Here is a 25,665-nt window from a genome sequence, read left to right on the forward strand (position 1 = left end):
TGACATTGCTACTGGTGCTTATACCTCTACAAGATCATTTTCTATACTGTGTGGTCATTATTTGTTTTCAGACATCATTCGCTAGGCCGTGAACTCTTAGAAGGCTGGCCCTTAAGTTTGTTTTTTGTTTGTTTTTGTTTTTGCCGTGGATTAAATACAGACGCTGTGTCTTTCCTGATTTCCTTATCACACTCCCTGGGCAAGTAGTAGGTACTTTCCTAAATGGATCTCAACAACTTGCCAACTGTGGAGAGACAAAAGGCTTGTCCTTTGAATCTCTCTAGATTGGCTGGCAGGAGTCAGCTGGGATCGGTTACCATCTATCGCCCCAGTAGGAGAGTCAGTGACTGGTCTCAACTTGCTATAAAGTTTCCAAGGGATATTGGTGCCAGGAAGCTGGTATACCCAGGACTGGTATGTACTTCCCCTGAGCCCCTGGTAACAACATGTAGGTTGTTTTGCCCTCCTGCCCCACCCCTCTTTATCACAAGCTGCTTTCACGAGAACCGCAGGAAAAGAACAGAAAAGGGGCTGGGTCTCACTCCTGCAGCACATCCATGGTGTATCTGGCTGTACGCAGTCCAACCACCCCTCTTCATGGGATGCTGAGAAAAGGGGCTACATGTCTACTGACTCTCTGCCTGTGTGTCTCAGTCTGTTCTGGGTGGTGATTATGCATATTTGACTGGGCCCTTTGCCTGACACCAGGTCATACCTTGGAGATCAAGTGATCAAGTAAAAATAAATAAGTAAATAAATAAATAAATACAAAGTGTGTGAGCTTGGGAAACAAATGGTTCGTGTAAAAAAGCTAATTTTCAAAGGTCTCCATCAGCCCATGGCCATTCTCTTCTCTTCTAGATGCCTTACTGATGCAAAAAGCCAGAGAGGCAGATGCTGTTAGCTTGCCTGAACATGTTTTCTCACCTTCCTCGTCATTTTGATTAGAACTCCCTTGATTTCTGCTGTTGACCCCAGTCAGAACTGATTTTTGTATCCTATTATGCCCTCTGGAGGTGTGACAAACTATCAGGGTGATAACCCAGAGAACAGCAAGTGACTGCAGGGTAATGAACTTAGTGGAAAGCTAGAACTAATAAATAAAAAGATTGTTTTACATTGTTGATACCTGCTAAATTTGTTGCCACTTCATTTAGAGGAATTTGGACTTCAGTATTCCGTGCTCCAAAATAAAATATTAGGAGAATCTCTGCCTTGGAGTCAAAAACAGAAAGTTCTCTCCATGACAAACATCTACCCCTTATCTTTATGCAAACTGTTAATCAGATTTGGAGTGTGATTGTTAGCTCAAAAAGGAAACCAGTAGGAAATATAGTACTCTCCCAGTGTATAAATCCATGTAAGGGTTATGCTTTGCGGTGGAAACATTATGTGTTGTCTAGTCACCATTTGAAATTTTAATTCTGAGTTGTGGTACTTGGCCAGAAAAACTAGTATAACAGCCTCAGAACCAGGCAAAACCTTATTCTTTCAACTCTAGAGCTATTTTGATATTGGTTTGTAACATATCTTTCTCTTAACAAAGTCTCTCCAGAATTCTATTTTATTATAAAATTCTCTAAACCTTGCATAAAACACTGTTATCTCTACCCAGATTACACAGATATCTAGAAAAGCGATTCATCATTGTATGAAACCACAGCAGGGACAAAGGTAGACTCTTTAGTTCCTGGGTCTCCTAATTCTGTTCTTTTGTCATATGCCACATATGACTTCACTGGCTTTATGGTTTAACGAACAAAAGGTTCAACAGAATCTTTGGACATCAAATGGCCTTCATGAAACAATGTCTTGATGAGTTAAGTAAAAACGAATCAGAAACACATGGACCCAACTTCCCTTGAAATCTAAGAGGGCATACAAATCAAGGCAAGGAGCACTTAACAAACACTGGGTTTGGGTTTCCTGAACGTGAAATGTTAAAATAATTAGCAAGGACTTATTGAGGCTGAAAAGTGATCAGTTCCAGTATTCCTAACTCAAAACTGAAATGAAGAGAGGCGGAAAGGTCCTAGAAGAGAAGGGAGTGGCCATGGGGCACAGGGAGACCTTTGAAAATTAGCTTCCCCCTCACACCACTTTTTCTTCTCTTCTGCTTTGATTCCCAGGTTTCAGCTGAAGACCTACCTAAAATACTCTGAATTGGTTCGACACAAGTCTTTCTAGTTCCTTCTCAAAGGCAGGAAATGATGACATTTGGTAAGACAATGCTCTGTTCATTCTTGACTTGGAGATAAATTTCTATATTGGCCATTCAGGAAGTTTGGTTACATAATCAGGTTGAATTTATTTCTAAGGGAGCTGGACTTTTCAGCATTTCCCAAACCCAGAAAATAAATTCTTTCAGAAAGCACTGTAAAAAAGTTATAAGAAATAATTATTACCTACTATAATACAGATTTTGAAGTAGATCATAAGCTTGGAGAAAAAAAACAAAAAAATTGAATTGTTCGAAACTGAGAGACAGCGGTCTCTTTGCTTGATCCTACACTGTATCTGGGATTCCCAGAATCCCTGCTCTGGCCCAGATCTTCTCCTTTCTTCCTTGCAGAGGCCTCTGGGACTCAGCCAGCTTCCTATTCTTCCGCAGTTGCTTCCCTCCATCCTTTGTGATATTTTTTCCCTACATTCAAGTCTGGCTGCAGAATGCAAAGCGATTTCCCATCACTACTCCAGAATGCACATTATTTTTAAAGATTATTTTAGAGATTTTATTGGTAATCATCATGAGAAACTGACTAGGGCAACAAAAGTATTAACCATGGGGAAGTCTCAGAGCTGACAGAGTAATCCCTGGTCTCTTGGTTCCTGACTTTGTCAACCGAAAGTTTGACTGCAGTGGTCCTGCCTTGCCTCTTAACTCTGAAGGTAGATCTCAGCAGCCAAACCCCATTTCTTCAGGCCAAGTGTATCCTTGCTTTCACCATAGCCCTTGGCCAAGCCTGAAGATACTACCCAGGTTGCATCGTTAATATTTCCTTCTATCAAAGGGGGGAAGTTCCATCTCTAAAGCCCCCCCTTTTAAAAAAATAGTTTTTGTGTTTTTTTAAATTAATTTACTTATTTTTGGCTGCATTGGATCTTCATTGCCGCGCGTGGGCTTTCTCTAGTTGTGGAGAGCGGGGGCTACTCTTCGTTACAGTATGCAGGCTTCTCATGGTGGTGGCTTCTCTTGTTGCCGAGCACCGGCTCTAGGCGCGAGTGCTTCAGTTGTTGTGGCGCACGGGCTCTAGAGCGCAGGCTCAGTAGTTGTGGCGCATGGGCTTAGTTGCTCCACGGCATGTGGGATCTTCCCGGACCAGGGCTCAAACCCGTGTCCCCTGCATTGCCAGGTGGATTCTTAACCACTGCACCACCAGGGAAGCCCTCTAAAGCCCTTTTGATTAGAGGACATTTGTTCACTATTGTTCTGCATAGCCTAGAATTAGCCTCTTCGGTCGTATTCTCATGTACCCCCTCCCATTTATGAAAAATTAATTTTTTTTAGCCATTTCAGACCTATCAATCAGGAGCTAACTTAAATAATAATATTTTTTTATCAAATAATATTTGTTATCATTTAAATATGAAACATTTCACTTACTCGTCTATATAGTATATATTTATGTCAGTTAGGCCCAAAATGTCTGGTACTATGAATTCAATGGGCAAGTGGTGATATAATTCTCTTACAAACTGTGAAAGTATTCAGCAAAGGCCAAGAATCCTGGCTGAGGGGAACGACTTCATTAATTCATTCAACAAACCTTCTCACATTGCTTCCTCTGGGGTCTCCACTGATAATATTGTAGCACATGATAAAACATGACAACAATCTTTTGGGTTTGGGGAGCATTATTACACCATCTGACACTCCCTTAGCTGCAAGATCTTCTTTCAGATGCTTGTATCCATTATTTCCTTTCCTGCTACTATAATAATATGTCCCTTCTATTGAACACCTATTAGGAGGCAGTCATATGACTTATGTTTTCTCATTTAATCTTTTGACAACCCTATGAAATAGGTAACGTGAGCCATATTTCATGACTGAGCAAAGTGAGACGCAGAAATTAATTTGCTCAATATTGAGCCACTGATAGAGTGAAAGAGTCCAAATTTGAACCCAGATCCGACTCAAAAGCATATTGTATTCACCACATCCCTCTCTATTTTCTCAGTTGTTCTGAACGGAATGCCTAGAACTTTCAAAGAAAGGTGCTATATAAATCAGTTCTGATGATAGGGTAATCTTGGCCAGGAAAATCAATCTCACTATTTTATAATTATACCACTATGGGTTCACAAAATATTAGGGTGGTAGGGACATTTATGATCACCAAATCCAACCCCGTTTTTACCTAGACAACAACCCCCTATTAAAAGAATGTTGTCTTCAGAATGACACTTAAGGCAAAACCAAGACTGCAATCACATCACCCCACTTCTCAAGCCAGTGTGCTTTCCAATCTGTTTGCCATCTGATATAACCAATCAAATTACATTCAATCAAAAAGAAAAACTTCACCAAGAAAAAGCAACTCAGAAATCTAACTCAATTAAGCCCCAAAGCTATTATGCCTAAGGTCATTGCCAAAGTAACCATTTCTCAAACCAATAGATCTGGGAGACTAGTAAATATTTTGCATTGGGTTCCAATGGCTGTCCAATCTTTGAATACACTGTTGTTTTTGACAGCTGGAAGGTCAATATATAAGAAGGTAGGGTTACGATCTTTCAAATGTCCCCTGTACCAATGATATGAGCGCTTGTTATAGTGATACCAGTTGAGTCCTTGTTTTTCATTTTCAGTATATAGTTGGGTTTAGCATCCCCGTTCAGTCATCTATAACAGCTTTTGGATTGCTTAGACTCTGAGCTCCTTATCAGCCCTAAATAATCTTCCTGTGTTTTCTTTTTCTGTTTGTCCCAAGTCCTAGGAATTCAGCCTGTTTTCCTAGTTCAGTGTAAAAAAATGATAGTGCAACCACAATTATTTTTATTGAGGTCTTGTTATATGCAGACACTGTCCTAAGTGCTTTACATGTATTATTTCACTAATCCTTATGAAGTAGGTCCTGTTATTATTTCCATTTTATAGATCAGGAAACTGAGACAAAGAGAGGTTAAGTAGGGCTTCCCTGGTGGCGCAGTGGTTGAGAGTCCGCCTGCTGATGCAGGGGACATGGGTTCGTGCCCCAGTCCGGGAAGATCCCACATGCCGCGGAGCGGCTGGGCCCGTGAGCCATGGCCGCTGAGCCTGCGCGTCCGGAGCCTGTGCTCCGCAACGGGAGAGGCCACAACAGTGAGAGGCCCGCGTACTGCCAAAAAAAAAAAAAAAAAAAAGAGAGAGGTTAAGTAATGTTCCCAAGGTTAAACAATTAGTAAGTGGTTGAGCTGTTCTGTACTATATTATTTTACTTTCTCCCTCCATAAAAGGTCTCTCAGGGACTTCCCTGGTGGCACAGTGGTTAAGAATCTGCCTGCCAATGCAGGGGACATGGGTTTGAGCCCTGGTCTGGGAAGATCCCACATGCCGCAGAGCAACTAAGCCCGTGTGCCACAACCACTGAGCCTGCGCTCTAGAGCCTGTGAGCCACAACTACTGAAGCCCGTGCGCCTAGAGCCTGTGCTCCGCAACAAGAGAAGCCACCACAATGAGAAGCCCGAGCACCTCAATGAAGAGTAGTCCCCGTTCGCTGCAACTAGAGAAAGCCCGCGCGCGTCAACAAAGAACCAACGCAGCCAAAACCTAATTAATTAAATTAATTAAAGAAAAAGGTCTCCCAGTTTTTCTTTGTTACTCCCAAAATACACACAGATATTATATGCCCCCTCTCATCACATTAAAACAAATAGAGTTTTGCTGGGAATGACTGCTACAAAACAAACAGAGAGTAACACAACATGAACACTGGTAAGTTACAAGGTTACAGAATCTTACAAAGTTCTTTGATTGTGATTTGTGGTCTGTAGCTTATGACTGCCTCCTGACATGACAGCTGGAAGACCCAATGATCTTCTGTTCTCTTCTCTCATTTCCCTGGGGATCACAGTTTTTTATTCATCTGTGCTTTTTCCTTGTCTAAAGAAACTGGGGTTAAAAAAAAAAAAAAAAAAAAAAAAAAAAAGCTTGTAGAACTGACCTGGATGTAATATGATATGGGAAGTGGGTTTACATCCAAAAGAGCTATCAATAAAGAGACTTCTATGAGTAAAAAAAAGAAAAAAAAGTACCCTAATCCTATCTCATGGACTGATGTCTCCACTGAGACCCTCCAGACTTCATGGTATGCCCATCACCAGATTTCTGTGTAGTCCAGAATGATTGATCCCCTTGGGGGAGGAGGATGAAGGAATAGGAGAATAAGGAGACAAAGCAATATCCTTATGAGTTAAAGCATAATCAGCTTGTGTTCCTGTAGCATCTTACTGGTAAGAGTTGAGAGTGTACCTGGACTTTATTTTAAACAGGTCTATCACTTACCCTTGTGGGGATGGTAAAGGATAGATACAATTTACTATGGCAATACTGGCAATTGAACTTTTGATTCCTCGCCTAGCTGTTGCCCAGGGGTTGGTCTGTTGGAAGCAGGCAGGCACATTTCATGCAGAAATAAACTTCACTGTTTTTTATAATCTAGTATTATGCCGACACTTCTATATGTTATAAATAAAATCCTAATTAAAACCAGAAAAACCAAAGAAGTCACTAATGGGAAGACACATGTCTTGGCTCTGCCACTAATTAGTTTTGTGATTTTGGCAGATTCTTCAACTTCTCTGGGACTCAGTTTCCTAGTTTTTAAAGTGAGAGAAAAAACAACATTTCTAAGGTATCTTTTAATTCTGACATTCTTTGATTGATAGGAATCATGTGAATAAAAGGCTTTAGAAACTTGAAAATCTAGTACTGTAGGGGAATGTTGCTTTTCTATTTTGAATTTTATCAGACTTTGTTTGATTCTGAATTTTAAAACAGAATTGAATATTTTTCAATTAGCTTTCTATGTAGCCCCAAACACATATCTAATTCAGGAAGAAAAAAACCCTAGAAACTTGTTAGGGGAAAAAAAGCAGTGTTCTTCAGTTTTCTTAGACATTAAATGGCTCATTCAAAGCAACATTTTGATAAATTGTGTAAATGAGAGAGGAACATATGGATTAAATTTTCCTTGAAATACATATGTACTTAAAAATGAAGAAGAAAAAGTGCTTGGCAAAGCCCATTTGGGGTTCTACCAAATGGGAAACATTTTAAAAATAGTTGAAAATGCAGTTTTATCTCAAAATGCTGCCATATTCACCTACCCTTATTGATCATATATTTTAAAGTTTGTTATTTACTCTCCTTGTATTTATTTTTGCAGTTTGTTTTATGCCCTGGGGGCTTGCTCAATTTTGCTACCTTTTTTTCCCTTTTTTAACAGAGAGCATAGTCCATTAGTCACTGAAGAGCACATCACAGTATCTATTGCTTCCTGTGAGATTCCTGTTAATTGGACTTCTGTAGAGGTTTCAGTTTGATCTCTCCTGGGGTAACAACTGGCATTAATTCATATTGCTGTAATGAAAATTTCTAAGGAGCACTTTGTGGTAGAGAAATAAAGGGGATCTGGTCTTTGAAGATGTGGAATATGGTAAATAACTTTCCAGTAAATCATGCTATTGCAGTGGAAGAGCTTTGAGGGAAGACAAGCCCAGAGTTTCCTGATTATATATAATTCAAAACCAGATAATTCAAAAGACTTAGAGATAACATTCCTCCGGATGGATAGAAGAGTTGGTTTGTCAACAGATCACATAGTATAACTTGAAGAAGAGAAAAATAAAAAAATCTTAAAAATCACAGATTTCTGATCAAATTGGCAGTCCTTCTTAGATTTAGGGGTTGAATTTATCTCAGTAAAATGACTCAGTGCAATTTGTGTAATTACTTTACAGCTCTCTGCAGACACTGTGGAAGTCACACCTTGGCAGATAAATGTACAGATTCAGGTCACTTGGACGCTCCTGAAACCTGACATTCTGGGTAAGGTTTTTCTCCCTCTCCTTACTTCTCCCCACCCCCTTCTTTTAATCTAATCCATTTAGCAAGAATGTTATTTTGTCATGAAAATACAAGGAAACAAGAACATTTTCTTGGTGTTAAAATCTCAGACCCTAGAAGTTGATACCATCAGATACAACATTCTACTCAGGATATGTCCAAGGCAATGATAAGATTTATTTTCATAAGATGGTAACAATATCTTCCTTATCTTTTGAGGCTAATCTTTAGAAAACAGGAATACATTTTTATTGTTGGGTTGTCCTTTTTCTTCTATAGTACTGAATGTTTATTTTTAATAATTATTTTTCCATGAATTCTTTATAATTAAAAAAAGTCCTCATTGGGCTTATATATTTTACCCATGCAAAACTGCAAATAGAATGTATACAATTTCATTAGCTTTGAAATGAAAAATGTTGTAGGCAATTTTGTATATCAACTCAGTAGCAGATACAGAATGACATCCTTGGAACTTCCCATTTGCTTGGTTTTATGTTTAAAGGCCCATTCAACATAACAGAGTATATTTGAAATATAAAGGAAGTAATTTTGAAATTCTTTATTCCATTTACTTAGGGAATATTATAAGTAATGTTATAAGATAAATTTTGATGTCTGGTAACCCAAACATGTAAAATTTATATTATTCTATTCTTCAGTCCTTTTGTTTGAAATGTAGTGGCATATTCAGAAAATCTGAAAGGGAAAGAGCAAATGTAATTATTTTGCTAATGGTATTGTGGGAAATTATTTCAGTTTATGAATAAAGGAAGCTAGGTACTAAAACGCCTTCCTCACTGTAAGGTGTTAATTTGTCATACTTAGGTCAGACCTCAGTATATCATGGTGGTTTGAAAACTTAGATTATTGTCATAGTTTCTTAGTTACTAAGAGAAATTACATTGTAAAAAACTTTATTGAGGTATCGTTTACGTATCATGACATGTACCAATTTAAATATACATTTAGATGAGTTTTGACAAATATATACATCTGTGGAACCACCATCTCTAGTCAAGATGTAGAATATTCATATCACCCCCCAAATTTCCTTTGTTTCTCTTTGCAGTCCATTCCCTCCCTTAAAGGTCCTTGGCAACCGCAGATTGACTTTATACCATAATAGATTAGTTTTGCCTGTTCTAGAATTTGATATAAATTCAATTATATAATATGTACTCTTCTGTGTCTGACTTCTTTCGCACAGCATCATATTTTTGAGATTCATTCATGTTGCCTGTATTAGCAACATGTAGTTTGCTCCCTTTACTGCTGAATATGTTCCACTTTATGACTATACCACAATTTGTCCATGTGCATTTCGGTTGTTTCTACCTTTTGGCTATTATGATTAAAGCTGCTATGAACATTTATGCACAGATCTGTGTATGGACATATGTTTCATTTCTCTTGGGTAACTACCTAGGTGTGAAACTGATGGGATGTATGATAAATATATGTTCTACTTTTTAAGGAACTGCCAAAATGTTTTTCCAAATTAGTTGCACCATTTTATACTCCCGTTAAAAGTGTATATGAGTTCTAGTTGCTTCACATCCTCACTAACTTTCAGTATTATTATGATTTTTTAATATTGCCATTCTAGTGGTGTGTAACCGTATCTTGTGATTTTAATTTGCATTTCCCTGATGACTAGTGACGTTGAGCATCTTTTCATGTGCATATAGACCATTTGTATATATTCTTTTGTGAAGTGTCTGTTTAAATGTGTTACCCTTTCAAATTGGGCTGTTTGTCTTCTTTTTGAGTCGTAGGAGTTCTTTATATATTCTAGATAAAAGTTCTTTGTGATACATATATACTGCTAATTATTTCAAAAACTTTTGGGGCAATATTGTATCAGGAAATATTATATCCCATCAATATTTATCTGTATATCTTGTAAAAAATAAATTTCCTCTCGACAACAAAAAAAGTAAACAACTCAATTCAAAAATAGGCAAAGGACTTGAATAGACGTTTCTCCAAAGAAGAAATATAAATGACCAATTAGGATGTGAAAACATGCTCAACATCACTAATCATTAGGGAAATGCAAATCAAAACCAAAGTGAGACACCACTTCACACCGATTAGGATGGCTATTATAATAAACAAACAAACGAACAACCCCAGACCAACAAGTGTTGGCTAGAATGTGGAGAAATTGGAAACTTTGTGCATTGCTTGTGGGAATGTAAAATGGTGCATCTTCTGTGGAAAATAGTATGTTTGATTTTTCAGAAAAAAATATAGAATTACGATATGATCCAGCAATTCCACTTCTAGGTATATACACAAAATAATCGAAAGCGGGGACGTGAACAGATATTTTTACACCAATGTGTGTAGTAGCATCATTCACAATAGCTAAAAGGTAGAAACAACCCAAATGTCTTTCATGGACAGATGAAAGGATAAACAAAATACGATATACACGTGCACTAGAATATTATTCAGCCTTTAAAAGGAATTAAATTCTGACACATGCAACAACATGGATAAACCTTGAAGACATGCTGGTGAGATAAACCAGACACAAAAGAACAAATACTGTATGATTCCACTTATTTGAGATACCCAGAGTAGTCAAATTTATTGAGACAGAAAGTAGAATAGTAGTTACCAGGGGCCAGTTGTTATCAGCTTAAAATAAGATGTTATAAATATACGATATTTTATGTAAACCTTATTGTAACCACAAAGGAAATAACTGTAGTAAATACACAAAAGTAGGGCTTCCCTGGTAGTGCAGTGGTTGGGAGTCTGCCTGCCGATGCAGGGGACGCAGGTTCGTGCCCCAGTCCGGGAGGATCCCGCATGCCGCGGAGCAGCTGGGCCTGTGGGCCATGGCCGCTGGCCCTGCGCGTCCGGAGCCTGTGCTCCGCGGCGGAAGCGGCCACAACAGTGAGAGGCCCGCGTACCGCGAAAAAAAAAAAAAAAAAAAAACCACAAAAGTAAAGGAGTCAAAGCATGCCACCACAAAAAGTCATCAAATCACAAAGGAAGGGAATAAGAGAGGAAGCAAGAAACAGAGAGTCTACAAAACAATCAGAAAACAATTAACAAAATGGCAATAGTAAGTCCTTACTTGTCAATAATTACTTGGATTAAATGGATTAAATTCTCCAATCAAAAGACGTAAAATGGCTGAATGGAGAAAAAAACAAAACCCATCTCTATGCTGCTTACAAGAGACTCACTTTAGCTTTAAGGACACAGGTAGACTGAGAGTGAAGGGATGAAAAAAACTATTTTAAGCAAATATTAGCCAAAAGAGAGCAGGGTAACTATAGTACTTGTATCAGACAAAATAGTCTTTAAGTTAAAAATGATCAAAGAGAAAAAGATGGTTATTAAACAATGTTAAAGAGGTATATTCATTAAGAAGATACAACAATTGCAAACATTTATGCATCTGACATTGGAGCACCTAAATACATAAAGCAAATACTAACAGAACTAAAAGGGGAAATAAATGGCAATATAATAATCATTGAGGACTTTAATTCTCCACTCTCAACAATGGATAGACCATCCAGACAGAGACTCAATAAGGAAATAGCACATTTGAACAACACTGTTGACCATCCAACAACAGCTGAGAACATGTTCTTCTCAAGGGCACATGAAATATTTTGTAGGATAGATTGTATGTTAGATCACAAAACAAGTCTCAACAAACTCAAAAGATAGAAATTATACTGAGTATTTTTTTCCAACCACAATGGTATGAAACTAGAAACTATAACAAGAGGAAAGCTGGAAAATTCACAAAAACATGGAAATTAAACAACGCTCTCCTTAACAACCAATGGATCAAAGAAGAGATCATAAAGGAAATTAAAAAAATATCTTGAGACAAACGAAAATGGAAACAACATTCCAAAATTATAGGATGCAACAAACTTCCCTCTAGGGGGGAAGTTTTTAGCAATAAATGCATACCTCAAGAAAAAAGAGAGATCTCAAACAGACAACCTAACATCACACCTCAAGGAACCAGAAAAAGAAGAACTAAGCCCAAACTTAGTAGAAGGAAGGAAATAATAAAGATTAGAATACACATAAATAAAATAGACAATAGGAAAACAATAGAAAAGATTAACAAAACTAAGAGTTGCCAATAAGTACAAATTACATGAAATAGACAAATTCCTGAAAGGCACAAATTATCAGAGCTCACTCAAGAAGACAGAGATACCTGAAGAATACTATATCTATTAAATAAATCAAAAGTGTAGTTAGAAAACTTCCTAAAGGCGGGCGGGGGGTATCTCCAAACTTCAGGTCCAGAATATTAGTGCATTCTACCAAACATTTAAGAAATAACTAATAGTAATTCTATACAACTTATCTATGAGCCCCAAATTACCATAATACTAAAACCAGTCATGTTTGGACACTGGATTTATAAAAGTGGCACTAGAGAACAATAGGAAAAGGATGGTTTTTTAAATAAAAGATCATAGCTCATTTGTTTATTCATGTGGAAAGAAATAAACCTAGACATCGACGTTTCACCATTCACAAAATTAAATGTTTTGGTTATTCATCTAAATGTGAAAGGTAAAACAATAAATCTTCTAGAAGGCAATGTAGGAGACTAGAAGACATCTTCATGGATTTGGGACAAAGGTTTCTGAAATAGGATACAAAAAAGCACTAACCATAAAGGAAAAGATCCTAAATTGAACTACACTAAAATTAAGAATTCCTTTTGTCAAGAGATACCATGAAAAGAGTGAGAAAGGCCACAGATGGGGGCAAGATGTTTTTTGCATTCATAAAAACAACAAAAAACTTGCATGCAGAATATAAAAACGAATCAAGTGGAAAAAGTTATCAACCTAATAAAATAGGTGTGAACTTCAACAGGCATTGCACAAAAGAAGATACTCAAATGGACAATTAATATATGAAAAGGTGCTTGACCATATTAGTTATCAGGGGAATGAATGCAAATTCACGATAAGATTAAAGTCACAATGAGAAATCACTATGAACCCATCAGAATGATTAAAATGAAAAAAGATGACATTGAGTTTTGCTGAAGATGTGAAACAACTAGAAGTTTCATCTGGTGGTGGTAGCAACATAAACTAATACAACCACTTTGGAAAGTTGTTTGGCAATGTCTACCAAAGCTGAAAGATCTCATATCAATATAGCAACTGCACTCCTAAATACATACTCCGAAGAAATGCATGCATGTGCACCAAAAGACATGACAAGAAGGTTCATGGCAACATTATTCATAATACAAAAACCTGAGAACCCAAATGTCCATAAATACTAGAATGGGTGAATACACTGAAATATTTTTACGGTGGATTACTGTGCAGCAAAGAGAATGAAGAAACCACTGATGCATGCAATGTAAGTCAACATAACAATATTGAGTAACAGAAGCAAAACCCAAAGTAACTCATACTGTATGATTCTTTTTCCATAAAGTAGGCAACACTTCCCTGTGGTGCCAATTGTTACCTTTGGAGAGGAGATTGGCACAGGGGGCTTTCAGGACAGCTGATAATGCTCTTTCTTTATCAGAGAACCAGATGTGTTCACTTTGTGAAAATTAATTGAGCCACAGCTTTATGATTTAAGTACTTTTCTCTATGTATATTTCAATTAAAAATGTCTGTTAAAATTTATGTTACTCCAGAACTACTGTGCTAAATGGCATATTGTGAAAATAAAATGAGCTAAATGCATGTGACATATTTTTTCTTGGAAAGTGCACACATTCATATCTAGAGTGTGACTGTGAGAAGAGGTTCTAGGCATATCAAGAACTGGAGTGTGGAAGATCAGTTACTCTTTTTTTTTTAAACATCTTTATTGGAGTGTAATTGCTTTACAATGGTGTGTTAGTTTCTGCTTTATAACAAAGTGAATCAGTTATACATATACATATGTTCCCATATCTCTTCCCTCTTGCATCTCCCTCCCTCCCACCCTCCCTATCCCACCCCTCTAGGTGGTCACAAAGCACCGAGCTGATCTCCCTGTGCTATGTGGCTGCTTCCCACTAGCTATCTATTTTACGTTTGGTAGTGTATATATGTCCATGCCACTCTCTCACTTTGTCACAGCTTACCCTTCCCCCTCCCCATATCCTCAAGTCCGTTCTCTAGTAGGTCTGTGTCTTTATTCCCGTCTTACCCCTAGGTTCTTCATGACCTTTTTTTTTCTTAGATTCCATATATATGTGTTAGCATACGGTATTTGTTTTTCTCTTTCTGACTTACTTCACTCTGTATGACAGACTCTAGGTCCATCCACCTCACCACAAATAGCTCAATTTCGTTTCTTTTTATGGCTGAGTAATATTCCATTGTATATATGTGCCACATCTTCTTTATCCATTCAGCCGATGATGGACATCTCACACCGGTCAGAATGGCTATCATCAGAAAATCTGCAAACAACAAATGCTGGAAAGGGTGTGTGTGGAGAAAAGGGAACCCTCTTGCACTGTTTGTGGGAATGTAAATTGATACAGCCACTATGGAGAACAGTATGGAGGTTCCTTAAAAAACTAAAAATAGAACTACCATACGACCCAGCAATCCCACTACTGGGCATATACCCTGAGAAAACCATAATTCTAAAGGAGTCATGTACCAGAATGTTCATTGCAGCTCTATTTACAATAACCAGGACATGGAAGCAACCTAAGTGTCCATCATCAGATCAGTTACTCTTAAACGGGTCTCACCACAACCTAAGCTCAGACCCACTGGGCACATGCTACAGCAGGAGATGCTATCTTGCGGTAGACTCAGTCCATCGACTTTTTCCAGATCACCAGGAGACTGCTCTAGATGTGATGATGGATTATCCTTTCCTGCCAAGTTGGAAATGGCCACATCTTATTGTTCCCCAAATACAGCAAGTGCCCTTTTAACTCCAGGTCTTGCTCATGTCATTTCCTTCCTCTCAAGAATAACTGTATATCAGCCAGAGTCTTGGCAGCAGGATCAATATATAATTCATCAGGCCCAGTAGGAAAAAGAAAATGCAGAGCCTCTTCTTCCCTCTTCTTCAAAAGTATTAGGGGGCTTCCCTGGTGGCACAGTGGTTGAGAGTCCGCCTGCCGATGCAAGGGACACGGGTTCGTGCCCCGGTCCGGGAAGATCCCACATTGCCGCGGAGCAGCTGGGCCCGTGAGCCATGGCCGCTGAGCCTGCGCGTCCGGAGCCTGTGCTCCGCAATGGGAGAGGCCACAACAGTGAGAGGCCTGCGTACCGCCAAAAAAAAAAAAAAGAAAAAAGAAAGTATTAGGAATTCCAAGACAGAATGCAGCAGTGCATGAAGCCAGGTATGGGGGCTTCCTGAGCGCGGGGTCAGACGTGACTGCCTGGGCTGTGTGCTTGTGAAGCCGGCCCTGTCTGGCAGGAAACAGCATACTCACCTGGAATTTTGAAGGGAATTTTTAATGAAGGGATTATCTACAGAGATGTGTGCAGAGTTGAGGGAACCGATAATGAATATTGAAGCACCCCGGCATTAACTGGCAATGTCAGCAAGCTTGGCTACCCCAGGCCTGAAGGGACAAGGGAGGATGAGGGGTGGCCAGAACCAGGTTGAGAAAGGCATGGAAAGGCAGCCACCCCAAAAGAGTGAGACCATAGCAGAACAGAACTACTGTCAGAACTGTGACAACACACGGAGGGAAGGGGGAAAACAAATAACCCACTAGCTGTCTCTTCCCACCTCCAATGTCCAGGTGGTACCCCTTGTTGGCTGAATACCCAGGAGCCAGAGGGCGAGGGGGCCTGGGTAACATCGCTCCTGGACAGCTTCCTGGGAACCTGCATAAGATAAAGAAAAATGGAAAATAAATCTGGGAGCAAACATATTAACCAACGCACTTTTCGACTGTTGACATATTTCCCATCCTTAGGAAGAGTTCTCTTCCTCCTTGGCTGTACATTAAAATCAGCCGAAGAGCTTTAAAAATCCTGTCACCTACGTCCCCATCCCAGAGATTTTGATTTCATGGATCTGGGGTACAGCCTGGGCATCAGGGTATTTAAAGTCTTCCCAGGTGTTTCTAATGGACAGCCAGGGGGGAGCTGTAGAGCAAGATTTCTCAATCTCAGCACCACTGGCATTTGGAGTCAGATAATTCTTTGTTGTGGAGGCAGTCCTCTGCATTGAGGGATGTTTGGCAGAATCCCTGGCCTCTGCTGACTGGATACCAGAGGCAGCACCCAGTTTAACAACTAAAACTGTTTGCAGACACTGCCAAATGTCCCCCTGGGGGACAGTGTTAACTTCCCCTACCCCTATTTGAAAACTACCGCTTTAAAACAGAGGTTCTCAGAATGGTCCCGGGACTGGCAGCAGCAGTACAGCAGGTAGAAGTGGGAGGAAGAACTTGTCATAAATGCAAATTATCAGGACCCACCCTAGATTTACTGAATAAAAACTCCAGAGGAGGGATCAACCATCCCTCCAGATGATTCTGGCGCATGCTCACGTTAGAACCACTGCTTTAGAGCCTGAATTGATTCCAATTATTCAGAAAGAACTTTCTCACCTGTGTCAGCTTATACCTATAAGCTCATACTTTCCTTTGAACTTCCAGTGTGCTATTTTCTATGTGTCTCATGTTAACACTTAATCATATGTTTGTTTCTTAATCAGTAACCTCGTCACTGCGTTATTTTTGGCAGGTCTTTTCTCCTTCACAAGATTGTACAATAAAATATCTGTCCATCTACCCCACAGAGATATGTATGACCTGGAACAATTTACTTAGGCCAAGTCTCAGTTTCTTCATCTGAAAAATAGAGATTATAGTAATTGCTAAATCTCACTGCCTAGCCATCTACTTCTTTAATGTCTGTCTTTGCGACTAAAATAGAAGCTCATCTCTGAGAGCAAAGACTGTGCTTTTCGTGCCCACTCTTGTTCACCCAGGACCCATCACAGGGCCTGACACTTAGTAGGAACTTGGTGAATATTTTCTGAATGATCAAGGGATGAGAACAGTTCATCCTGGAGAAGAAAGGGCTATTTAAGAAAAAAAGAAAAAAAAAAAGATCGTACACTCCTCAAGTACAAGGAACATCCAGCAGACTTGAGAGGCTAGTCCTGCTGGGGAGGGAGTGGAGGTCAGCTAGGGAACTGACCCCAGGTAATTTATCTTAAGTTCACTCATTTTCCCTGTAGGTATTTAGAAATGTATTGGTGCAATGCCTCTCAAACTGCCTTGTGCAAGTGAATCTCCTGAGGATCTTGTTAAACTACCTGACTCAGTAGGTTTGGGAAAAGGCCCAAGATTCTGCATTTCCAACAAGCCCCTAAAGCAGGCTGATACTGGTGACCCACACAGCAGACCCTGTTTGGCAAGGTGCTAAATTGCTTCTCAGTTACTTGCACCTAGTGGTCTGACAGTCCTAGAGCCAGACTCCAGAACAGTGGCATGGGGCTAGCGGTTAAATCTTCTTGAAAATGGCAAAGAGAGCTTTTTGAAGGACCCCAAAGGATCCTTACTTTATCAACTGGTTTCACTGGCAGTCAGTGGCTGTCTTAAGATAGTGAAACTCTCATGTCTTTTCCTGGCATTAAATGACCTTTGTTCTTTTTGTCTTCTGGTATCTTGGTGTCACTACTGTGCCCTTGTGACAACTGTGAATATCTGTATCTTGCATTCTTTTGCTCTCAACTCCAACTCAGTGTTATCCATTTGATTAATGCTTAACTGAATAGGAGAATAAATGAATGAGTGAATGAATGAAGTCTTGTGACCTTTTGGTTTCTATGCCTCTGGATAAACCCAAGTTGTGGGCACTTAGATAAATCTGAAGTGCTCTCCTATACCTAGCCAAAGAAGGCAAATCTGCAACCTCCCAAGCAAACTTTGAACCCCTCTAAATCAGCGAGTTAACTCTGGGACTTACTTCTAATTTGCAAGACCCTCATGACATTCCCAGGGTTACAAAGACAGAACCAGGACTCCCTAACACATAGAAATTTGAAAACAATCTCTATCATTGAAATACTGACAGGTTTTATGACTAGACCATCCCTCACAACTTTTTTAAGAATTGAAGAACTAGTTTCTGTCTCTTTCTTGGATATTTCATTGCCAAAGTTAAAAACCCTAACATTCAGAAAGTCTTTTTGATTTTTTTACCTCCATCTTTTTTTCTTTTCCTGCAAAGTCAGTTTCTACTTATTTTGGCCATAGTGGAGATACAGAAAATCTAATCTGCACATTAGCACTTCATGCACTTGAAACCTTACTATATTAGGACAATCTGAAATCTTATCTGGCCAAAGTAAATAGTCCTTACTAAAAACCATTTTTTTCTTCTGCTTTTCTGTGTTGGCAAGTCTATCAAAATAATGAATAAGGGGAAAAAAAACTGTACCACTAGAGATAATTAAATAAAGGACAATAAGCAGCTTTGGGTTTATAACTAGCAAGGGTATGTGTCAGGCTGTCCGGTCAAATGTTGCTGGGAAAACATTATCTGGGAGGACTTTATGGGAAAAAGACAACTTCCAAAGAAGGCTCAAGTTCATAATGGAAAAGTTAAATATGAGCTTTTTAACAGTTGGCAAAAATACTCCAACACAACACAATACTATTTCGAGCTTCTCATGAATTACGTCATGTCACAAGGATGATGAAAGACATGCTTGCTTACAGCTTTTATCGACAGTCCCATGATCTATTTCCATATGCCAAAGACTCACCACAATTTCGTCTCACAGACAACCATGGTGCCATAGGGACAGAGTCTAACGCAGGCTCCTATCTTCAGACAGATCTGCAAAATGAACCAAAGCTCACAAATGTTTTCTAAGGATTGGAGAACTGGTTCTTGTACCTTCCTTAGGTCTTCCACTGCTCCTGCTACATGGAGAAAGCTCTTTTTGTATTTTTCACCTAAAGCTCTTTTTGTGTTGTTAAAGTCAGTTTCTACTTACTTTGGCCTTAGTAGAGGTACAGAAAATTTGATCTGTGCATTAGCACTTTATGCATTGCTATATTAGGACACTGAAATTTTATTTGGGTAAAATAAGTCGTCCTAATTCCATTTACTTCTCCTCTAATACCCTATTACCCAAGCCTTGAATTATCTTTATTACATCCTTTCAGGCCTCTTTAACCTTTCCATGTCCTTCTAAGTTGTGCTTCTAAAATTTAAGTACAATTGTTTATTAAGGTCCCAGAAGGAGATGGCTTATATTCTTAAGGTTCTCATATATTGCCCTTTTACTTACGCAACTCAGAGTCAGTGTGACTTTTTTCTTAAGAAAAAGCCTTGTTTAAAAAAGTGGACATTTACCTTCCAATTATAAATGGCAGACTGAGCACAGACATCTACTTCCCCTTTCCTCCAAAGATCCCTTTGAAATGACAGTACAAGGTTTTTGTTTTGTTTTGTTTTGTTTTTTAATAAAAGCAGAACAATGCTGGGAACCATCTGTCAGTCAAAAATGTTGAAGAATTCCTAGAATACTGAAAACATATGTGATCAGAACAGACAGAGAAAGAGCAGAGGAAACCACAGCCCAGGATACCAGAAGTAAGCAAGGGACATCCTCAGGAATCCCAGAAATCACCAAGTTCAAAATCACTAAATTCAAAGGGCAGCGTGGGCCAGTTGCCAGGTTATTCCTTTAAAGAGCATCCCTATCCCACTCCCGCCGTCAAGTGGCTGGCAATGAAAACTTTTGTCCTTAAGCTAAAGCCAGAATATTGTACTCCCGAATAAGCATGTGATTTGTGCCCAGAGCTTTGTCGTGAGGGTTTGGGGAGCTGGGAAAGAAGCACAAGAGACATTGAACATCTCCGGAATATACAACAGATATGAAGAGGCTGTGCTCCTGGGTCATCACCATCTTCACTCTGGGACCTAGGCTGATGGTTCCTCTACATGAACACTGTCATTTGCCATGGCCAGGGGTCAGGGGGAGGGCGAGTTCCAGAGGTTCTCAGAATAAATGCTCTGGCTTGGGACTGACACACATCTCTCCACTCACAACTCAGTGGCCAGAATTAGTCACATGATCCCATTCAAATTCAAGGAGGCCAAGAAGGGCAACCTTACCACAGGACAAACACCGGAAATACTCGGTGGGTGGGACCCATGACTACTCTGTGACCTACAAAGGAGTGAGAGACAAACAACCGGATCTCCACCATCAGCACTGTGTGCTAGATGACAATGAAGCCATGCCTTCTAAATTATAAGAAAAAAAGGAATAATTGTCTAGCATTCTATTCCCACAACCAAACTCTTAATGCAATGTGAGGACATGTAGGAACTTAGAAAATATATTACTCATTCACTCTTGCTGAAAACCTTCTTTATACTCTTGAAACTACGTGTACCATGTACATAAAAGTAGATCAGTTGCTTAAACTATAGCGTTCAGCAAAATATTTGAGAAAGCGTTCTGTGATATGGAAGAACTGTCAGGGCTCAAATATTGGACAACTCCCTCCCTCTCTCCTGAGGGATTGTTTTGGTCAAAAACAAATAAATTGCAAAGGGTTCTTGGACCCAATTCTAACCTGTGTGTGTGGAGGCTTCCCCACAGCAGCAAACAATTCTCTGAGGCCAGCAGTGGGTGTCCAAGAATTCAGCTCAATTCTAATACTATCTACCTGGAGACAGAATCAGATTCCACAGGTAAAGGGTTCAGTCCCACAAGACTTCCCTCCGCTTCAGGTGCCAGTCACAAGCCCAGGTTGACCAACGAACTACAGACTGGAGGTGCCAATGACCCCCTCCAACTCAGGATACCAACCGCAAGTCCAGGTTACCGGTACGTCTGGCTGACTGACTGTAAATCAGAGTTCCCATGATCCCCTCCTCAGGTCCGATTAATTTGCTAGAATGGCTCACAGAACTCAGGGAAACCCGTTTACTCGGTAGATTACCAACTTATTATAAAAGGATATTAAAGAATGTGAATCAACAGCCAGATGAAGAGATGCATAGGGTAAGGTCCTAAAGAAAGGAGCTTCTGTCTTTGTGGGGTGCAGGGCCTGGATGGTAGCACATGGAAGCTCTCTGACAAAGGGCCAAAGAGCTGTCCTTTGGGTTTTTATGAAGGCTTTAGTACATAGTCATGATTGACTAAATCATGACCAATGGCAATTGATTCAACCTCAAGTCCTCTCCCCTCCCAGGAAATCAGGGGGTGGAACGGAAAGTTCCAACCTTCTAATCACTTGGTTGGTTCTCCTGGCAACCAGCCCCCACCCTGGGGTGGGATAAAATTCCAAGGGTTTTGGGAGCTGTGAGTCAGGAACGGTGGATGAAGACCAAATATATATGAGAAATGTTTTGGTCATCTGAATGACCAAATATATATATTTCTTATAAATCACAGTATCACACAAATAAAAGCCTTGCCTTATTCAGGATCAGATGACACTAGAGAATACATTCTAGTAGTACAAAACATTAATATTAATATGGACAGTAGAAAAAAAATGGAAATCAAGAAACAGAGAAAAAAGTTAAGAAAGCTACAAAAATTATAAAAGGGTATATATGTTTATATATGTACATATATATTATATTTATGTTATGCATATATTCTATTTATATGTTTATGTATATATTATGCTTATATGTGTATGTATATATTAAAAATTATATATGATTATGTGCATCACCATAATATATGTTATATATTGATTTTCAATTTTTCTAGTCATTCTATGCACAAGCACAAAATATGTTATTCTGATTATAGAAAAGAATATAAATGGTGGAACAATGGAGGATGTAGCGATAAGGGTGAGAAAAGTCGAAGGCAGGGTAAGTATGATAAAACTTTGTGTAGTGCTTGGCAATTCGCGGAGCATTTTCATTAACGTCTCATTGGAACCCCTTCATGGGGTTCCCCCCAAATGAAGGATCTGAGAATCTTTTTCATAAAGTGGCAACCTATCAACTAAAAATAATACATAAGACTTTAATTCTATCCATGCTTCTCCTACCTAGCTATGAGGCAACCTGATCCATGTCACTGCAATAATTTTAAAACGCTATCTTAGGGCAGTGGATTTTGGGACATTTTTGGCCCAAGGGCCCTTCTGAAAATCTGATGAGAGTTATGGATATTTTCTCCAAAAAACATGTATATAATTTTGCGAGCCACTTCAAGAGGTTTATCAAGCCCCTAAAACCTGTCCTGGAGCTCTGGAACCACAGACCCAGTGTCAGAACCCCAGCAGAAGAGTGGTCTTACTTCTTACCAGGACCTGGTGAAGCTGACACTTGCAGCCTGAGCACCAGAATGGGCACGTGGATGGAGCAAGGCAGTCCATGCTTTTGACTAGGGAGGAGGTGAGTGGACTCTGCTTTTGCTCCTAAAGTTTATAGGGGTTCTCCAGGGCCTCGCCATGTGAGTGAATGCAAAGGACAAAGGGCCACCTGATAGGTACATAGCAGAGTGGGGTTCTGCAAGGATAAGGTGCCCTCTGATCCAGACGCCACTATGCAATGGAGTTACTGACTTTGCATAGCACGTGGCAGTCATGAAGCACTTTCAGAAATGTCATCTCATTGGAACCCCTCAATGGGAGTTTAAATGTTATATCAACCCAAGTGGGATGGCCAAGGAATAGCAGCCCTGCTTCATAAGATGAGCCAGGGAAGCCTTGCAAAGATTAAGTTTCTTGCCCAGGGTCATCCAAGGAGTTGGCGTCAGAATTGGGTCTGACCCTAATCACATAATTTTTCCATTCTGCCCCCTCAGGTTAGACTTTTGTGTGGATAAAATGTGGACTATGATTTTGCACTTTTGGAAAAGCCTCTTTTCTCTAATAGAACATAAAATGTTTCTATTCACAAGCAGAGGGAAAGCTCAAATGCAAATTAAATGTATTGTCACCTGGAAATAATTGCTCTCAGTCAGTCAAGGGCAGGGCTGGGGGTAGGCTGGAGACTACCCTGTGTGGTGGTCTGCAGGGAGCTTGTGTGGGGCACTGGATGCCCGAGGAGGAGCTGGGAGAGGAAACAGATTCCCTGCACACAGTTGGCCCCTATTTCCCAACGAGGTCTAGGGCTGGACCTGAGAAGAATTCAAGAACAGTAGGAAGTTGGCAAGAGAAGACCACGTAAAAATAGCTCATTGGGGCTTCCCTGGTGGCACAGTGGTTAAGAATCCGCCTGCCAACGCAGGGGACACGGGTTCGATCCCTGGTTCGGGAAGATCCCACATGCCTCGGAGCAACTAAGCCCGTGTGCCACAACTGCTGAGCCTGTGCTCTAGAGCCCACAAGCCACAACTACTGAGCCCACGTGCCACAGCTACTGAAGCCTGCACGCCTAAAGCCCGTGCTCTGCAACAAGAGAAGCCACGACAGGGCTTCCCTGGTGGCACAGTGGTTGAGAGTCCGCCTGCCGATGCAGGGGACACGGGTTCGTGCCCTGGTCCAGGAGGATCCCACATGCCGCTGAGCGGCTGGGCCCGTGAGCCATGGCCGCTGAGCCTGGGCTTCCGGAGCCTGTGCTCCACAATGGGAGAGGCCACAGCAGTGAGAGGCCCGCGTACCGCAAAAAAAAAAAAAAAACAAAAAAAGAGAAGCCACGACAATGAGAAGCCCGCGCACCGCAATGAAGAGTAGCCCCTGCTCGCCGCAACTAGAGAAAGCCCGCGCAGCAAAAAAGACCCAACGCAGCCAAAAATAAATAAATTAAAAAAAAAAAAAAAAGCTCATTGTGTAGAGGCCTAGCCACTCAGGAGCTGGGTCCTCGTCAGTGTCCTATCCCCTAGCCTGGCCTCAGGGGCTGGTGTGAAGTACACACTCATGATTGTTTGTGCTGAGTAAGCGTGGGGGGCCGCAAAAGGCATATTTCACCACAGGGCATCAAGATTCGTAACTACCTATGAGAATGATTATTTAGATGGTCAATAGCACCTTTTTTACAAGTGATGCTGTCCATTGGTATAGCAGTGCTTTAGAGGGAAGTCTTCAGGATACGGAAACTGGAGGGGACAGAGAGCTGGAAACAACAGTGCAGGAAGTGGGAGGATCCCGCGTTACCAGGCACTGGACCCAAGGACCTAAGAGACACCTTTCGTCTGTAATTCCCTGATGGTTAAATGACAAACTGCTTTTAATGAGGGCAACTCAATGGTTCATTTCCATAATAGGAAAAACAACAACAACAACAACAGCAACCAACCATCAACTAGGACCTTGGATCCTCTCAGCCGAGAGAAGACACTATTGCATGAGGCTGTTAAGAGACTGAAGGTCCCCTGCTACAGCAGAGAGAGAAAGGCTAATCTAATCCTGTGCTAGGGACCCATCTCTCGATTTCTTATTGCATAAAGACAGCCATGGTGATGGACAATTTGTGGTGTGACCACTGTGTTTCCCTAGGATGATGCTGGAAGGAGTACAGAGGAGAGACTGGTGTGGAAATCCTTGCTCCAGGGTGTGACATGCCTCTGTTTCTCACAGAAGAGTTGAGAAATGTCAGGAACATTCTCCAACCCAGGGTTTGTTGAACCCTTAGTCATTTACTTACACTGTCACAATTTTTGTCCTGTGCAAGTAACAGCTTTATTTGTATTTCTTTGATATTTTTCTATAAATACCTCTGCATTTTTTAACCTAATACTAGAGCTTAACACCAAGTGTTCAGTATATAAGCAATTATTTTTCTGGAAACAACAAAATAGCTTCAGTTTTGTGCTGTATTTTGTGGCCTGAAAGTGCATTTTTTTATTATGATATTCCTTTGAATACTTAGGTTCTTGGGGAATGACATCACTCTGAACAGAAACTGGGGAAAAGCTTTGTACAAAATTTTTTAATGTGGTTAAAAGTTGGGGAAAAAACAGATTCTTCTAATCAATGATAGTTTTGGAAGAAAGTGGTATACCCGAAACCTCTCCTCTCCCCCAACCCTAGCTGTGCAAGCTGGGAAGGAGGTGACTTTCATTCAGAAATTGAAATGCAGTAAGAATGATGTGAATTTGCTCAAAATAATAACAAGGAAAGGAACACATTTCTTAAAGGCAAAATCACAGAAGTTAATTTGTATGTCCCTGAAGGGAAACTTGGCCAAAGTGAAATGTTGTTGTTATTCAAGATTCTTGGTGACGATTAGGTGTCTCTACTTCATTCCCAGCAAGGTGAGTCACAGGAAGTGGAATTTACAGGTTTCTAATCCAAATGATCTTCTCCATCTGAAAGGATTTCCCTAAAGAATAAGAGAGAATTTGGCCTCACCGCCCTCCCAGGGAATGGGTTGAGTTTAGTTTATTCAAATCTGCAAACATTTATTGCTTACTTACCAAGTTTAGAGCCTGTGCTTTGTAAACTCGGTGAGCACAAAGATAGAAAGACAGAAATCCTACACTGGATGAGCTGTAATCGAGTGAAGGCAATACATAAGTAAACAGATAATTGCAATACAGTGTGGCAAGTAACCCAAGGCACTAAGAGCTGACATTTGCTGAATAATCATGATGTGATGCACGTTAATCCTCACAAAACCCCACTTTACATATGGAGAAACTGAGGCAAAAAATAGTCAAGTCACTTTCAAGGTCTTTTGTGAGTGGCAGAGCCAGAAATCAAACCCAGACTGGCTGGCTTCAAGTCT

At 40.2% G+C, this 25,665-nt stretch overlaps 1 long non-coding RNA gene across 1 annotated transcript in view; it reads left to right on the forward strand.

Annotated features, from left to right (window-relative positions):
* Positions 1 to 21,996, forward strand: part of LOC137225803 (uncharacterized) — a 38,777-nt gene extending 16,781 nt beyond the window's left edge. Inside the window, exons 4-7 of the long non-coding RNA XR_010944031.1 lie at positions 285 to 414; positions 2,130 to 2,220; positions 7,945 to 8,032; positions 21,794 to 21,996. This is a non-coding gene — a long non-coding RNA (uncharacterized lncRNA). The remainder of the gene's footprint in view (positions 1 to 284; positions 415 to 2,129; positions 2,221 to 7,944; positions 8,033 to 21,793) is intronic.
* The last annotated feature ends 3,669 nt before the right edge of the window (positions 21,997 to 25,665 follow it).

This window comes from Pseudorca crassidens, chromosome 6 (assembly GCF_039906515.1).
Source record: "Pseudorca crassidens isolate mPseCra1 chromosome 6, mPseCra1.hap1, whole genome shotgun sequence".
NCBI lineage: Eukaryota > Metazoa > Chordata > Mammalia > Artiodactyla > Delphinidae > Pseudorca > Pseudorca crassidens.